We start from the raw sequence: 18,188 nt of genomic DNA, 5'->3' as shown, positions 1-18,188 counted from the left end.
GCAAACTCACCTGAAGAAGCAGAAGGTGCACACGTGTCAAAGGCCAAAGGGCAGAGGCCGAGGGACTCCCTAATCGCAGAAAAAGTGAAATGCCCACTCCCAGGTTCTCAAGGATTCCTCTAGGGGCTCAGCTCTCCCTGCCTTTGACGCGACGGACTAACCCTTCCGTGCACAACTGGGTCTGACAGGGAAACAAAGCGAAAGCTGTCCCAATTTCAATCAGCACTCAGGAATCCCTCGGTAGCTCTTTCCTCCACCCCCCTCCCGCACCCAAAGCCAGAGACACCTTCATCCTCACTCCCCACCTTCTCCAGGCCCTCTCGCGCTTAACAGCATCGGTCTCTATGGCGACCTGAAACCTCAGTTTCCATTGGTCAGTTCAATATGAGGGCCGGTCCAATGGGAAGAGCCAGCCTTCTCCTTCCGACCAATGGGGTAGGCAGGGAGCAGGTCCGGAGACGGCGGCGTGCTGACGTTCCCGGGAGCCTGGTGCTGGCTGGGCAGGCGGGCTGAGTGCTGGGCGGGCGGCGGCGGCCTCTGGGCAGTAGAGGGGGCTGCGGGGCTGAGTCCGCGTCGACGCCGGCCGCGGAGGCGGCACCATGGGCAAGGGGTAGCGGGGCAAGTTGGCCACCGCCGCCGCCAGGGGTGGTGGGAGAGCCGCTTCGGGGTAGGGGGCGGGTGGGGGAGGGAGGGGCGGGCAGCCGCTCGGCCGCGGCACTTTTTTAATTTTTTCGAGTGCCGCAGCGGCGACCCCACCGCGCCGATGTTCCTGATCCCCGGAGCGACGGCGGCTGCTGCCTAACCTGGAAAGTAAGTGTGCGGGCTTGCGGGAAGGCGCGGAGACTCCGGCTCACAAGACCCCCGGCCCTCGCCCCCTCGGGCCGGAGATGAGACTTGCCTGCGAGGGGCGCGGGGAGGGACGGGGACGGGCGCCTCCCTCCCGTTACTCCGTCCCCACCGCCTCGCGGCCGCCTCGGCTTTCCTGCCCCGCCTCGTGTTCCTGCCCGCACTCGCCTGCCTGCTCCCCTCCCCCCGGTAGGCGCACAAGTTTCACCCTCCATTTGCTTTTCCCGGCGATTACTCTTCCCCTGGTCTCCCCTACACGCAGCGCACGACCCCACCCCGCATTGGCCTTTTTGGATCTAGGGCCCGCAGCCCCAAACTTGAGCGCCACGCCGAGCCTTCCTGGACATCTGCCGGGAGGCTTCCCCTCTCCCGCCCCCCTGGTACGCCGCCTCGCGCCCCCAACACCCCTGGGCGCCGGCCTTCCCGAACCCTCGGGGCGGCCCGTCCTTCTCTCCAGCCCCAACTCCTGCACCTTGCCCCGCCCCCCCTTCCTCCCACGTCCCTTCTGCCAGTGCTGTCTTGCGTTCGCCCGGAGTCCCGCGCTTCTAGCTGGTCCTGCCCACCCACCCTGTCCAGTGCGCCCCTCTCTCCTCGCCGCGTATGCTCACGCTCCACCCCTCCCGGTTCTCTAGCCGCAAGCTTCCCCGGCTGCCCTCTTGCGCGGCCGCTTCCTTCTCTCCCTGCCAGGAGTTGAAGAGGAGCTGCGGCACCCCCAGGCGGATAGAGTGTCCCTGCCCGCCGCTGGCGCTGCCCACCCTTCTCTCTTTCCCCCTCTACCCGGGAAGCGAGGGGCTGAGCGGTTGGGCCGAAATTTGGCTGCGTGTTGGCTGAGTGCGACAAACAGCGAGAGCGGGCAGTAGAGGCGCCGCGGCGGCCGTGGCCGCGCGGGGCGCAGCAGTAAGCAGGTGTGTGTGTCCGGGGGGGACACGCACGCTCTTCGGCTGGCGACAGATTGGGCAGGAATGCGAGGAATGCACCGGGAGCATAGTCCACGCGGCCCGCCGCGGCAGAACTAGAGCCTTCCCCAGCCCAGCTCTCGCTGAGCAGTCAGAGGTCACCGGAGCATCTTCGGAGCTGGTGAGCCTCTCTCCACTCCTCTCCTCCCCTGGCTTTTCTCCATGCGGCAGAGGGCGGCGGAGGGGAAGCGCGGCAGTTCTGTCGGGCTTCAGCTAGTCTTTTCGTCTGGTATTTTGCTGCATTGGTCTCCAGGACCGTGAATTTCGTGCCGATGGCGGTATAGCCAAGGTTATTGATAACTGCACAAGGTTCTTGGCAACTTTGGTTTACAAGGTTTAAATAGTGCCTGGATTTTACGAGGTTTTTTTTTTGATCTGCAGGAAAGGGTGCCTAAGGTTCTTTGAGTAATGAGCTTGCAGCCAACGTATTTTGGCTCTATCAAAAAATGTCTGTTAATGCTCATGGACGGGGATGTTCTTCAGGAGATAACTTGAATGCATCACTGTACTGTCATAAAAATTGTATTTGTCTTCTCGAAAATTGTAATTATTTTCTCGCATACTGGGCTGTGTTTAGACCTCTTACAATCCATAATGAATAGAAACAGAGAAGCAGTGTTTGGTCAGCGATGGGACAGATAGGACTGTCTGGTACAGTTTAATTCGGGTCGTGTCGGTTACCATTGGAAGTAATGGGGTACTACAGATGATGTACATTTCAAGATGTAATTTATTAGTTGAGGTCGCAGTTCTTTCTCTATTTTTGGCACCGAGTTTGAACGTAAAATAAAAATACAGGTCTCCGACTTTTAAAGAATGGTGGTTATTTATGTGTAAAATCCAAAATGATTAATTAGTATATAGTTTTGGTCAAAATTTATTTTCCTTAATGCAAAAAGCAAATTTTTGACAGAAGTTGCTTTGCTAGAACAGGACTTAGATTGTGTTATTTTAAAAGGTAAAGTAGAAGATCACTTCTCTTTTTGAATGTAGTGTATTGCTGTAGAAAGTACTTAATTTCCTTTCTCGTACCAGTGAAACAGTTACGGAAAATGGTATCATTCTCTCATTCTCATCAACGTGAGAACAGTTGATGTCCAAAATAAGTATTTCTGGATTTGGAAAAGTATACTGTGTGTGCTTTTATTTGACACAGTTTGCTTTGGAGGTTGAATTTACTATAAGCCTCTCCATGCTTGGCTACTTTGTATCAGATTCAGGAACATAGTTGATTGTCCAGCTGTCTACTAACGCCTTCTGTGTCGGGATCAAGGGCATTGAAAAGTATAAAATGAGAGCCTTTTATTTGGTTAAGAACCCAACGGGAAAGGAAGAAGAGAAAAGAAAAAAACTTTGTGATGGATAAAGTTGTGTCTTTTGGCTGCTACACTGTTTTCCAGGTATGTTCATAGTAAGTGTGCCTTCTAATTTAGAGGGTTAGCTCTAAATTAGAATTAATAACACTGTGTTGGATATCGAGAAGTGTTTGGAGATGTGAACAGGAAACTTATTATGTAACACACTCCTCACAGCAGAGTTTAACACGTGCATATTTGCTGTGATATGAATATTAGAAAGTAAAAGCACATTTAGTTTCTCTACTGCATTAGAAGTTGAAATAGCCCATTCAGGCATATAGAAAATGTTTATATACATTGATATATATGATTGGCTGTACAAATAGTTTTACATGCTTCAAGGTAGGCTTTCAGTTAGAATTATCGTCTAAGTGTTACTGATATTTGAAGAGAAGAAGTTTTAAAATTGGTTATCGTTCACAATAAAATAAACTATTTCAATCATTCCCTCCCCAACTCCCACTATTATATAAGAGAAAGTGCTGTATTTCATGTCTTATATGTTATATAGACAATTCTAAATTGGGGGACAAATGTTCAGTTATCTTAATTCTTACCCATGTTGTTTTTGGAAGGAAATAGAGGACCAAGGTAGTGATGGAAAGCACATGTAAGAGAAGGTAAGCAGAAAGGAGCAGCTGGCATTCATCCAGGAGGGGGGAAAAGGCTACTGCTGCATTTACAAGCTGAATAAACTAATTCTATCAGTGGTTCTGACATCATTTGAATTTCAGGAAATTACTACCAAACTCAATTCAACAGGAACTTTAGCAATTTTATAACCTTGAGTATTTGGATTGTCTATATTAAGTCAGAGTTACAATTTTCTTTCCTTTCTATACAAATTGGGAAAGGGATTTTAGTTTAAAGCTCTTAAATTTGCTTAATTGTTATTATTGTCAATTTTCAAACTGAGTTATTTCCTTGTTGTTGACCAGGGGTTGATTTAAATAGAGAATTTCCATACCCTGGATGGTGCCAACCAGTTACATCTAGTGCTTCACCTTATAGCTTTGAAATATTAAGGTATTTTGAGATTGCTCCATAAGCTTTCTTTTTTTTTTTTTTAGTCAAGAGGGATGTCCCTAATTTGCTTCATGCTAAAATGGATATTATTGCTTCCTTTTTAAGTGAAAGATAAAGTAGAGGTTATTCAAGGGTTCTTGGAATTGTATGTCACTTTGGGAAGTTACCTTCACACCTTCAGTGTACTGGGAGATAATTACTTCCTCAATGTGTTAAATGGTTTTGTAGTGCCTTTCCTGCAATGAAGAGGGAAAAAAAATCTAATTCATAACACCAATGAACTGGATATGTTGGCAGTATCCAGTAACTATTTCATGCCCAAACTGTAACTACAAATAGCTGCAAACAGAGAGATAAGACAAAGTAAAACTTTAAGTATACCTGGGTATAAGACTTGGGATACTGCCAATAAGTGATTATAACAGTTAGCAAATCAGTTTGATGCCCAGCAGTGGAAAATAACAAGTTTCTCTTAGGGTAAGGGGATCAGGCCTTGAGTCACAAACAGCAATGATTCATGTGCTTGCTGGTTGCAGTTGAGAAGTTGTATATATGTCATTCAAAAGTTGCTCCCTCTGTCACTTCAATAATTCAGTGGAATTATGTTCATCTTTTGGAGGCTATGTTGCGAAAACTAAATTGGGGACATTACATGATGGTGCTCTTTGTTTAAATTTAGAATGCTGCAGACATTCCATTTGTCATTGATCTGAGGTTTTATTTTTAATATATAATTTAGATTTACTTTTATTTGATATACCAGTAAGTGTTGGCTATACTGATAATCATTTCATTATTCAGTCTTAATAATATTATAGTTTATTATGACTCATATACAGTGATGTAGTGATTCATTGCAAGTGATAAAATATCATTAGAAATTATACTAAATCTTTAATACTATAAAATATATAAATTAAAATATGGAAGTATTTGAATTATTTTAGGTCATGTCGTGGTGAAGCATTTTTCATGAAGCGAATAATGCCTGAGGATTGGTTAGATGCCATTCTCTGAAGGAGAGTATATCATATAGCCCTCACAGAGTCCAGAACTCACAAATTAAGTGTGGAGAGGGAAAGGATCAGAGGAATCAGTAACCCTGTTTTCATCAACAAGCAAGGCATGTTTAACTTCTATAATTGTTGCTTTATTCAATATGAGTTTAGTGAGTTACAGATATACAAGGATGTTTATTCTGCTCTTCCCTAATCTGCCTCCCTGTCCTTTCTCCCCACAACACACATACCACCACCACCACCAATGCATCTGCCTGCTTGGAGAGCCAGAAAAAGCCCCCTTTCAAGAGCTACTTATATAGAATGTAGAAATTGGCGCCTAGTGTTGTAGGTTGAATTTAGAGCAGATGTGCATTTTTGTCATAAAAATGATATTATATATGAATAAAAAAGGTAAAATGTGAGGTTGAAGGTGGACTATCAGCATACTGTGCAGGCTTTGGGGGCTGGCCTAGAACTTTGAATACAGTGTTTTATGGGCACGCACAGCCCATTACAAATAGACTTTTAAAACACTGGATAGGTGGTATCTGAAATTCTGGTCCACTATAAGCTCTGTCTTTAATTGCAAACATGAAAAGGAGGTGAAAAGCACCCTAAGCTAGGAATTAGAAGATCTGCGATTAAACCATATAACCTTGACAAACCATTTAGTATTTGGGTTACAGCTTCCTACTTTTAAAGGTACAGGGTTTGGATTGCATTGATCTAAGATATATTTCAACTCAAGGTTCCCAGAGTTCTCAGGGTTTTTTGGTTTTTTTTTAAGAAAACAAAATGGTTTCAGAAGCATTCCTGTATATAATCAGTCCTGTTTTCTGTTCTATCCTAAATCATAACAACAGGAGATTTGGGTTCTCTTTTGAGACTCTTGATTCTCCTTCGTGTTCATCTTAAATAACTTTGTTTTCTTTAACAGTTTAATTTTGGAAAGTGAGGTGGTAGGAAATAGACCATATAATGTTTTTAAGGTACCTATTTACCCCCACTCTAGTTCAAGGTGAACCAATGTAGTTTAGGCCAGGGAAAGCCTTTGGGATTTCACCCACACACTGAGTAAAAGCCCTTGAAAAGTATCCTTATAAGGCAGTGAGGTATCGTAATTAGCAGCCAGAGTGTCATAGTTCAATTCTGGCTCTTCTGTTTGCAAGGTGTCTAATTTGGTAAATTATCTAACCTCTCTGGAGCTTGTTCTGCTCATCTGTAAAACAGAATGACAAAACTATCCACCTCATATGGTTGTTCTGAGGACTGAATGGGCTAATATATGTAGAGCACTTAAAACAAGGCCTGGCTTAGGGCCGGCTTTAATACATCAACATTTTTATTCTTATGTCGTGATACTTAATGATGCTTTCTGTAGCATCTGCTGTGTCCCAGGCAAATTATTGGCTTGTTTTCTGTGATCTTAGTCAATATGATTATGGATCTGAACAGGATATTTCAGGAAAGAAAACTACCAAACAAAAAATATTGTGAACTGGATGGTTTGCAAGATATTGCCTTTAAAGAAGAGAATTGATCAAAATCAGTAAACCAAGGGTATTTTTAAAATAGGGAAGTTGGACCTTCCTTAGGCATGCAGTACTTGAGGCATGTAGACACCACTAACCATCATGTGTAGGAGGTTTGGGTAAACAGCTTAATAAACTGTTATGTTTAAAAGGTAAAAACTGATACTATAATGCTCTTGAAAATGTAAAGCATACCTTTTAAATGTGTATACTACTATGGTATTTGTAATTCTAACTGTGGTCATTATGTACAGCGTCTTTGCTAGTCAACGTATGAAGAAAATGCTAGTGTAATCTTTTATGAACTAAAATGCACCTTGTAAATAAACTCTTTTCTGCCTTTTCTGTCTGAAATTCACACTTGAAATTGGCAGGAAACTACAAAAGCAAGAAAGACTAGAAGAAAAGTTTGGAAGATACTTGATGTAAACCAACAGACAGTAATTTAATAGTCTCTAGTCCTAGACCTGGCCATGTTACTAAGCTGGTATGTGTCCCATGAGCAAGTCATTTAACTCCTCTGGGCTCTGGTTTTCTCATCTTATAAAATGAAGATGTTGGACCAGATGCTCTCTAGAGCCCTTCTGGTACTTATATTTCACTTTAGCACAGCAAGCATTCTCATTCTGTTGCATTTTTTTCCTTGGCAAGAATGTACTGTCTTCTCGAGAATTTATTACAATTTACCCTCTGGGATAAGGGGAGAAGACTGAAGTTATACATCTGAAATGCTCAACTCCTACAAATATAAATGTTGCAGCCAGACAAACATTTGTCCCCATAATGGCTGAGTTAGTGGCTACCTTCTTGGACTCATTTGTTAACAAACAGCCAGTCTGCTGTACACATTTGACGCTTAACCTGTTGTTGAGACTAAATTTTCTGGAAGCTGGATAGAAACAGAAGAGAATTTAAGTGGTGGTTAGATGGAATTGGTCTTGTTAAAATGATAAAGACTCACTTATCATTTGTTTTGGTCTTATTTATCCTCAGAGGTTTGATTTGTCTTCAAAGAAATTAAACAACTGAGAGTTGTTCCTCTGGATAAACTGTTGCTTTTCCATGAATGAAGCTCATTCATCTACCTCTCATCATAGAATATAGGTACTTTCATTTAATTGTAATTTTTAGCACATAACCAACCAGTGTTTAGAAGTTGTAGTGTAGTTCAACAGGATGATATTTTACTTAAATTTATGCTCTGGGATATGTGTTGTTTTTGTAAAGAGCAATTAAAAAATCAAGTGAAGAGATTTTGATATGAATCCTGCTCTCTCCCACAAAGGGGGGAAATTTCTATAGAACTTACATATGTATACACTCATATACAGTTTTTAAAAATTTATTGAGATTGGCTGTTTTCCTTTGCTAATACAATAAGTACATTATTTTCAAAAAAGAGAATCAATTATATTGCTAATAATGCAATATTGATTGAATTCTCATTGTGATCAAAGTACACACTTGAACCCACTCGTAAGTTTCTATACCTTCAAGAGAATTATAAACATTCAATGTGAAAACTAGTAATAACCACTTTGCGGTGAAGTTCATCATTTTGTCTGATACTTTGCATCTTCGATTGAATGGGAAACAGGCTGAACTATTGAGAAGTTACTTCTTGTCCTGAGTACCACCAGAAGTCCATGTGAGGGGACTGAATACAAGCAGCAGTTCAGGTATTTGCCGAAGGTCTACTGTGTGTGACGAGCCATGTTCTGTGTTATATACCTCTTATTTTAAAAAGATACATGATTCATTTTGGTTCCATTCCGTTAAGATTTATCTGTCCCCTGCTCTGTATCGAACTCAGTGCTAGATCTCATGGCCAAAAAGTGATTTTTCCTGGGGAGTTTTGTCATCTGTGTTGGATTCAGTATTCAGAGTCTGCATCTTTGAGGAAGCAGTGATTAATTTCACAATCTAGTTGGGAAAGATAAGACATAATGAACTGGAAAAAATTGTCCTAGAAAACTTTGGTATATAAATAAACATGCAAAATTGTTCTGTAAGTGTTAAGGATGAGCTGTAAAATGACTTTGTATTAACTAGGTTTTAGCTAAACCTACTTTTTAGGTGTGTGTTATGTGATACATTACCAGAGTCTAGATAGACAGCTGCATTAAGCACTGTCAGTGGCTTTCTTTGGAAAAAAAACTTGCATTTGAAAAAGTGCTCCCTACCAATAATAAAATAGTGATTTCAGAAAAGATTTTAATCAATGAAAATTCATTATATATGCAGAAATATAATTTATGCTTTAAGAACAACCATTTTAGGTAAGTTCTTATCTTCATATTGCATTACTTTGGTTTATTGTGTTTTTTTTTTATTCTTTAGGCAATTTGTGTGCCTTTATAAGTTCAAACTTATTATCTGTTATTGAAAATACTCCCTTTTGTTATGAATAACTAGCAGAATGTTTTGAAAATCTCTTGTGACATCTGCTAGAATAAATGGTCTCATTGAATCATACCTTGAATCTCAGACTGATGCAGTGATGGGAATTTCCCACTTATTGTCAATTTGTCAATGACTGAATAAGCAGAAAAGTCAGTTTTTAAAAAAGCACCACAAAAGGAATCGGAAAATGCAATTGGACTTTCAAAAGAACTGTTGTTTTGAGACCTGCAGTAAGCAACTCAATTGTTAAGTGTCTAACTCAGACTGTCCATACAGGAAAAATATGTCAGTTTGATATCTCTGGATAGTGTATTGGCAGGTATCAATCTTCCAAAATATTCTCTATGAGTTACTTCATCAGAACTCTGAATACACTTTTCCATAGAAGCAACACCGAAGAATATCAGTTCCAAGTTCCTTTGGTTCTTCTGCTTCCCTGAGCTACTTGAGGGCAGAGACTCTGTGTTTTTGCATGAATTAATCTTGACTTCCAATCTTTCTAGATATCTCAATAGAATTAATGGGTTTTTAATTCCAGCCTTGGCATACCCTTACCTACTACTCTTGGATAAATCTGTTAGCAGCCCTCTTTACTTTGGCCACCTGATGCGAAGAGATGACTCATTTGAAAAGACCATGATGCTGGGAAAGATTGAGGGCAGGAGGAGAAGGGGACGACAGAGGATGAGATGGTTGGATGGCATCATCGACTCGATGGACATGGGTTCGGGTGAATTCCGGGAGTTGGTGATGGACAGAGAGGCCTGGTGTGCTGGGGTTCATGGGGTCGTAAAGAGTCGGACATGACTGAGTGACTGAACTGAACTTACTTTTGTTTACTACTTTTATGAAATTGTTTTGGTCTTAGATGCTCAAAACTACTTATTGTTCATGTTTCAATGGAAAGATGCATTCTGCTTTATCTAAACAATTACCATTATAATGCAACTTGCTAGATAAATAATTCTTTATATCAAATTACTTGCTAAAAACATTAGAAACTTTTAAACAGACTGGTTCATATTCATTGTTGCATGGTTTATAACTGTGGTGAGATGAGTTTACATATTATACTACTCTCCTTCTCAGGCCATTAATATGTAGCTACAGAGCACCAACTCCAGCTAGGTCAGGCTTTGGCTGTATGATGTTGAGCAAACTTTCTGTGTCCTTGCCTTTTGTGAATTAGTAATATCTTTTGTATATTCAGTTGATGAATTGAAGTAAAAAAGAAAAGTAGATGCATTTCTAAGCACATGGAGTCTTTCAAAGGAAAAAGTTACTAAAATAATACAAGTATAATTAAAACTGTAAAATTAAATACACATTAATAATCAGGAAAAAAAAAACAAAACAGGGAATTTCACAGCTTGTTGTGACCTAGTGGGTATAGCAAATCTTTATTTGGTGTTGGCAGTGTAATTAGAAATACTCTTAAACATTTTGGTGGTTCCTTCCCTAACCTCAAGTAATCACTGTGATAAATTTGAATAAGTTATAATTTAAAACTTAAATGTGTAATTGTGATCTGATTATGAACTCACAGGCACTTATAAGGAACAATACACACATCCTGTGTACCCATTGCACATTTCCCCTAATGGTAACATCTTGCAGAGCTATAGTACAGTATTGCATCCTGTATCTTGACACCAGTGCAGTCAAGATAGGGAACATTTCCATCACTCCCAGGGACCCTTATGTGGCCCTTTTGAAATCACACTTCCACTTCTCTTCCACCTCATCCCCTCCTTAATTCCTAGGAACCACTAATTGTCCTCTTTCTATGTATTATAGAAATATATTAGTTGTGTAATTTCAATAATTTCATCATTTTAAGAATATTACATAAATGAAATCATGCAGCATGTACCTTGAGAGTTTTTTGATTCTACTCAGCATAATATTTTAGAAATTCAAGCAGGTTGTTAACACGTATCAGTGTTCTCTCCTGTTCTGTTGCTGTGTAGTATTCTATAATAAGAATGTACTAGAGTTTAACCACTCACACTTTGAAGGACATCTGAATTTATTTTTTAATTTACAGAGCTGCTAGAACTATCTGTACAGGTTTTCATGTTTTCATAAGTTTATATTTCTCTGGGAGAGATGTCCAGGAATGCAGTTACCGGGTTAAATTATAATTTTTAAAGCTTCCTTTCTACAATTATACACTGAATTACATGTGACCTCAGTAATTTAAAAGTTAGATTTATAGCTTTGGTAAATTACAAAAACTTGCCTGTAAAGTCAAGTCTTTCATCTTTTTTTCTTCCCCCCACAAGTACTGCCTTCTATGAGTTTACCTTGTTTTTAGCAAAGCCTCATCATTGATTTTATTTTATTATTTTACTAAAGTATAGTTGATGGACAATGTTATGTAAGTTACAGGTGTACAATATATTTGTTGTTTAGCTGCCCAGTTGTGTCCAACTCTTTGCGACCCTAAGGACTGCAGCATGCCAGGCCTCCCTGTCCCTCACCATCTCCTGGAGTTTGCCCAAGTTCACGTCCGTTTCATCAGTGATGCCATCCAGCTATCTCATTCTTGGACGCCCTCTTCTTCTGCCCTCAATCTTTCCCACCATCATAGACTTTTCCAGTGAGTTGGCTCTTCGTATCAGGTGACCAAAATTAGGAGACCAGACTAGGTGACCAAAATTCAGCTTCAGTGTCAGTCCTTCCAAGAATATTCAGGATTGATTTTTTTTCAAGTTTGACTGGTTTGATCTCCTTGCTGTCCCAGGGAGTCTCAGCGCCACAGTTCCAAGGCATCAGTTCTTTTGTGCTCTGCCTTCTTTACAGTCCAGCTCTGATAACCACATGGGACCACTGGGAAGACCATAGCCTTGACTGTATGGACCTTTGTCGACAGAGTAATGTTTCTGCTTTTCAACACGCTGTCCAGGTTTGTCATAGCTTCCCTGCCAGGAAGCAGTCATCTTCTGATTTCATGGCAGCAGTCACCATCTGCAGTGATTTTAGAACCCAAGAAGAGGAAATCTGTCATTGCTCCCACTTTTCCCCCACTGTTTGCCATGAAGTAAAGGGGCCATATGTCATGATCTTAGTTTTTTTAATATTGATTTTTGAGCCAGTTTTTTCATTCTCTTCCTTCACTCTCATCAAGAGGTGCTTTAATTCCTCTTCACTTTCTGCCATTAGAGTGGTATCATCTGCATATCTGATGCTGTTGATGTTTCCCCCACCTATCTTAATTTCAGCTTATAACTCATCTAGCCTAGCATTTCTCATGATGTGCTCAGTATATAAGTTAAATAAACAGGGTGACAACAGACAGCCCTGTCGTACTCCTTTCTCAATCCTGAACCAATCAGCTGTTCCATACAGGGTTCTAACTGTTGCTTCTTGACCTACATACAGGTATTATGTGGTACAGTATATAGTGATTCATAATTTTTAAAGGTTATACTCCATTTTCACTTATTATAAAATATTGGCTACATTCCCTGAGTTGTATGGTACATCTTTGTAACTTACACCTAATAGTTTGTACCTCAAAATCCCCTACCTTTATTTATTTCCTCCTCTCTTCCCTTTCCCTATTGGATATAGAGAATGAGAACTAATTTGTTCTCTGTCTGTGAGTCTGCTTCTTTTCATATCTACTAGTTTGTTGTATTTTTTAGATTCCATGTGTACGTGATATCATACAGTATGTGTCTTTCTCTGGCTTGTTTCACTTAGCATAATGCCCTCTAAGTCCATCCATGTTTCTGCAAATGGCAGTATTTCATTTTTCATGGCTGTGTAGTAGTCCATTGGATATATATACCACATTTTTGTTATCTATTCGTCTGTTGATGGGCACTTAGATTGCTTCCATGTCTTGGCAGTTGTAAATAATGCTGCAAACATTAGCCTCATCATTGATTTAAAATTGAATTCATTAAGTTACTCTGTAGCTTAACCTCAGGGTTTGTTTTTTTGTTATATTTTGTTTTGTTTTAGATAGCAAATATATTTAATTTCCAATAACAATACTGTATTACAAAATGTATTTGTTAATATAAGTTCTTTCAAAATTTCACCTATATTTGATGTAAACAATTGTAGGTAACATTCTTGCAAAACAAAAGTTTATTGTGTATCATCCTAACAGGCCAACTAGGAATTTAAAAAGGAGACAGTATGTTTGTGTGTGACTGGAATCCATTCAGTTGTCAGGTGGAAGCCAGCAAGCATAACTGAAGCTTTTAAAGGCAAGGAGTCTGCTGCTTTCCCTAGAAGAGAAGATGTTTTCTAAAGCATAGCTTTTTCATTCTCCATCTCTCCCCAATTTCTACCCCCCAACCTCCCAGCTTTTTGCATACAATTTCTGCCAGAGAAAAACACTGAAATTGTGTCTGGTCTAAATAAAATTATCACAGTTGATAATTTGATTTGTTTTTATTAGTGTCCTTTTGTACCTTGAATGTCAAATGTGTTTCTTTTCATAGTTAAAATACCATCAAATCATATATCTTGTTCTGTATTGTTTATATTTATTCTAAAATTTTTATCAATGCTTTTACATTCACAGTCTTCTGAAATCAAAGCTGAGAAGTGATGACTACACTTAGTCCTAAAACATAGCTTATCCAGTTATATTCTTTTTCAACACTATGCTTTTAAGGATTTGATCATTTCTCTATATTTGAATACTATGACCCCAGCACCCTTTAATTTCACAGAAATATGATCTTTCCAACAAACGGTATATTTCCTGAAGGCTTTTCTGTAAGTAACTAGTATGCGCTTCTCTGGTGAGCCTGCAGTTTCTTTTCCTGAGTCTAACTTAATATCCTCTCCTTAGTGAAGCCTCCTAGCTCTTCTCTCCAACTGAAACCTTCCCACCTGTGCTTCTTAGCACTGTGCATGTAATTCTGCTACAAATACGTGTCATCCGGTGTTCAAGTTTTTCCTGTGTCTGTGTTCCTGGCTGTTTTGAGTGCTATCCAGGTTAGCACTGTGTCATGGCTCATTGTAACCCTCAGCTATCAATGTGCCTGACATAATATTCTTTAAGCACCAGATGCCTGCTTTGGGTGAATGAATAATGAAATACTTTGTTTATAACCTTTGTAGTCCTTCTCCCCTCTAACCTTAAGTGATTCCCCACTCTGTAGGATCAGTTCAGACTCCAACTTGTCCTTCACAAGCAAACCTTAATTATTCTCCTTCCTGAACCTTCTGCATCAGCAGAACTGGTTTCTACTCACTATTCCTTGCCTCCCTGAGCTCTCTCTTTTAATCTTTACGGTCCTCCAAGACCTTGTTCAGCTGTTCTGGCTGGTGGTCATCTTTTCTGTGGGTTTTAATGCTAAACTCCCCCTGTTGATTTTTTTGTTGTTTTGTTGGGGCTGTTAACATCTGCTGGTTAACTTGTCTCTTATCTCTTTCCTCCAAATTGGCTGTAGTTTTTGAGGAAGAACCCTTGTCTTGTACATTTGCTGTCTACCTGGAGAAGGAAATGGCAGCCCACTCCAGTACTCTTGCCTGGAAAATTCCGTGGACTGGGGAGCCTGGTAGGCTACAGTCCATGGAGTCGCAAAGAGTCAGACAGGACTGAGAGACCTCACTTTTCAAGTGATACATTTCAAGTAGAGCTGTCTCAGAAAGTCAAGGTAGTGCCTTTGGTGATGTTGGTGGACAGGGTCAAACTCTAACTTCGGATTACTGAGATGTGTATTAACAGTCTCTCATATCCTTCTTTCATTAATAGTTATTTGCAAAGCACCTAGCACATGCCAGTCTTTGGTGTATGCCATTTAGATGGTTTGGAGAGCTCAGCTGTCAAATAAGCTACATCAAAATGAAGTTTTGATGGTTTGTTTCTAAAGATCCCTTTACCAAATAAGCTATATTAAGTGGGGGTTTTGCTTCTGTAAGGTGTTGTCTCTAGTTTTTATATAGTACTGTCCCATGTTGAAAAGAGTGAGTACTGTGGCTGAGAAAACAAAAGTTTTATCTCTTGAACTTTTTTTTTGACAATGAAAAGATTATGTTTCCGAAGCTACCATGATGTCCAGTCTGATAACCACTGACCATGTGGACTATTTAAATTAAAAATTCAGTTTCTTATCCTCACTAGCCACATTTCAAGTGTTGAACAGCCACATAGGGCAAGTGCTATAATAATAGGCAGATATAGAACATTTTTGTCATTGCAAAAAATTCTGTGGGAGCTGGTGTAGAGTGTGGCTGGGACCAATTATAAATAAAATATTAAATGCTTTTTAATTACCAAAGCAGTATGACATAACTTTACAGTTTATAAAGCATTTATATTAATATCTATCTAATCCTTCTAATGGAGAAGGCAATGACACCCCACTCCAGTACTCTTGCCTGGAAAATCCCATGGATGGAGGAGCCTGGTAGGCTGCAGTCCATGGGGTCACTAAGAGTCGGACACGACTGAGTGACTTCACTTTCACTTTTCCCTTTCATGCATTGGAGAAGGAAATGGCAAACCACTCCAGTGTTTTTGCCTGGAAAATCCCAGGGACGGGGGAGCCTGGTGGGCTGCCATCTGTGGGGTCACACAGAGTTGGACACGACTGAAGCGACTTAGCAGCAGCAACAATCCTTCTAATAATTCTGTAAAAATAGGTGATATTCAACTTTTATTTCATGAGCAAGGAAATTATTAGTGAGTCACAGGAATAGAAAGAGTATCAAAATAAACTATAAGTTCAGTTTGTGGTTCAGTTCTTCATACTAAAACAAGATAGTTGTTATTTAGTGTTAAAATTTGATTACTGAATTATAGAAAGCATTTGATGTACAGGAATGTATGGTCTTATTTTTTTCTTAAAATTTCATGAGGTTAAAAAAATTCTATTGGGCTTATCTTTTGAAATTTTCAGTAGAATTCATGGAGTTCTAGTCAATAGCCATTTAACACAGAGGCCCAGTGCCTGGTATGGGAAGGGGGCCTTGGGAAACGGTACAGAAATGGTGCACAAAAGGCCTTGTCCCTTTGTTTATGTCCTACATTCAGGGCATTTGGTCTTAGAAGTGATATTAAAGTAGCAGGTGAGCCTCAGCGAAGCCAGAAACATCTTTACTGACTGCAGAGAGGCTCGACTGTCTTCATCAGTGTGGAACTTCAGGTCTGCCGGAGCCTTTCCCGCTCCTGCATTCTGTCTGCAGGCTGAGACCTGTTAGGGCAGCAAAGGCATAAAACAGAGTGCCTGTCTTCAAGGAGCTTGTCCATAATTCTGGGAATAAAACAAAGGAATAGTTGTTCTAAACAGCTTTGATTTGTAGTTTTGCTTGGAAAATTAAATACTGCCTGAAACAGATTGAAGTGTGGGTATGCAAAATAAGTTAAAAAGCTTGCTGAATAGAATTAATTTAGTGTGTAGAGTATCACCTTACTTCACAATCACAGGAAAGCCAAGCAGAGCCCTCCCACTTCCTTATTTTTTCTTTTTGTGCTGATCTAAGACAAAAATTTCAGCTGATTATTAAATTTCGATGAACTAGCTTCAGAGCAAAAAAAAAAAAAATATCCTGATGTACAATTTGAGTTACTTAAATGTATCTTGACATTTTATGTTTTAGTATTTGTTATTGTCATTGTTCAGTCACTAAGTCATGACTGTCTCTTTGCGACCCCATGGACTGTAATCTATACTCTATCCTATATTCTCATTTTTCACTGCTTTTAAGAAGCTAGGTGATTGAACCTCATAGGGAGAGAATGGGCTGTAACTAGCGTGCAGCTCCCTTCTGTGTGTCTGACTCAGTTTGCTTGTAAAGACATTAGAACTGATGGAGTCAGTCTGAAGATAAGTTTTCATTCACCATTTGGGGATTCATTTTAATTTTCAGTTTTGTGCTGAGCTTGAAGCTTTTTGGAAGAGAGAAGAGCTGGAGAATACATTTTCACTCTATATCTTTAAGAAGCCATATGATAAGATTTGTTTAAGTTTGGACTAGCTGTAGAATGAGACTGAATAGCTTAACCATGTTTAATCTTTCAGTAGTCAGAAATGTTTAAATGCCTTTGTTAAGTTTAATATGGATTCTGAAATGGAATTATTTTTCGATGACTAGCTCTTCGTTTCTTTGAAATAATGCTTAGTTCGATAAATGGCAGTTAATAGAAGAAGGAAATTATCTTGATTTTGTAACTATGAATAGGATCGGAGAAATATTAAAATAGGCATTCATTGATATTTAGGTTGGAAGCTACTGCTTATGTCAGATCAACTAGAAGAAAAGATGAATCTTACTTCCAGTGTGTCTTCTCTCATACGTATGATGAGCTTCTGTTACTGCAGTGATGTGCATAGTTTGAAATAAAGCACAATTTTTCGCGTCAGCACTTGAAGGCTTTTTTTTTGACAATGAGCAGAACATTAGACATTTCAGTGTGAATAGCTCTCGTGATCCAGAAAATTCAAGCGGACAATTTAATTGTTCTTGACTGTAAAAATTAAATCTGATACTAAATTTAATCCAGAATCTTTTCATGTAGGATTTTCTCCCTTATATCAAACAAAAATTAAACTTGCATGTCTAAGCAACTAAATGGATGTAACATTCAGAAGAAACTTCATGCTAAGTGATTTATAACCCAGCCGCCTTACTCCCTGATCATTATTAATCCTGCTCTTTGACTTTTCTGGCCCCATCCATTCAGTTCAGTTCAGTCACTCAGTCGTGTCTGACTCTTTGCGACCCCATGAACTGCAGCACGCCAGGCCTTCCTGTCCATCACCAACTCCCGGAGCCCACCCAAATCCATGTCCATTGAGTTGGTGATGCCATCCAACCATCTCATCCTCTGTCGTCCCCTTCTCCTCCTGCCCTCAATCTTTCCCAGCATCAGGGTCTTTTCAAATGAGTCAGCTCTTTGCATCAGGTGGCCAAAGGATTAGAGTTTCAGCTTCAACATCAGTCCTTCCAATGAACACCCAGGACTGATAGGATGGACTGGTTGGATCTCCTTGCAGTCCAAGGGACTCTCAAGAATCTTCTCCAATACCACAGTTCAAAAGCATCAATTCTTCAGCACTCAGCTTTCTTTATAGTCCAACTCTCACATCCATA

The 18,188-nt window shown here is 40.0% G+C and overlaps 1 protein-coding gene across 7 annotated transcripts in view; it reads left to right on the top strand.

The window, feature by feature from the left end:
- Window positions 1-737: 737 nt before the first annotated feature.
- PKP4 (plakophilin 4) overlaps window positions 738-18,188 on the top strand; it is a 257,367-nt gene continuing 239,916 nt past the window's right edge. For all 7 annotated transcript variants that reach the window (XM_052653958.1, XM_052653951.1, XM_052653943.1 and 4 more), the window contains exon 1: window positions 738-810. The gene's annotated coding sequence lies outside the window, so the exon portion shown is untranslated. The remainder of the gene's footprint in view (window positions 811-18,188) is intronic.

Source organism: Budorcas taxicolor, chromosome 2 (assembly GCF_023091745.1).
Source record: "Budorcas taxicolor isolate Tak-1 chromosome 2, Takin1.1, whole genome shotgun sequence".
In the NCBI taxonomy this organism is placed as follows: domain Eukaryota; kingdom Metazoa; phylum Chordata; class Mammalia; order Artiodactyla; family Bovidae; genus Budorcas; species Budorcas taxicolor.
The sequence above is the reverse complement of the archived record's forward strand: the minus strand, read 5'-3'. Positions and strand labels throughout refer to the sequence as shown.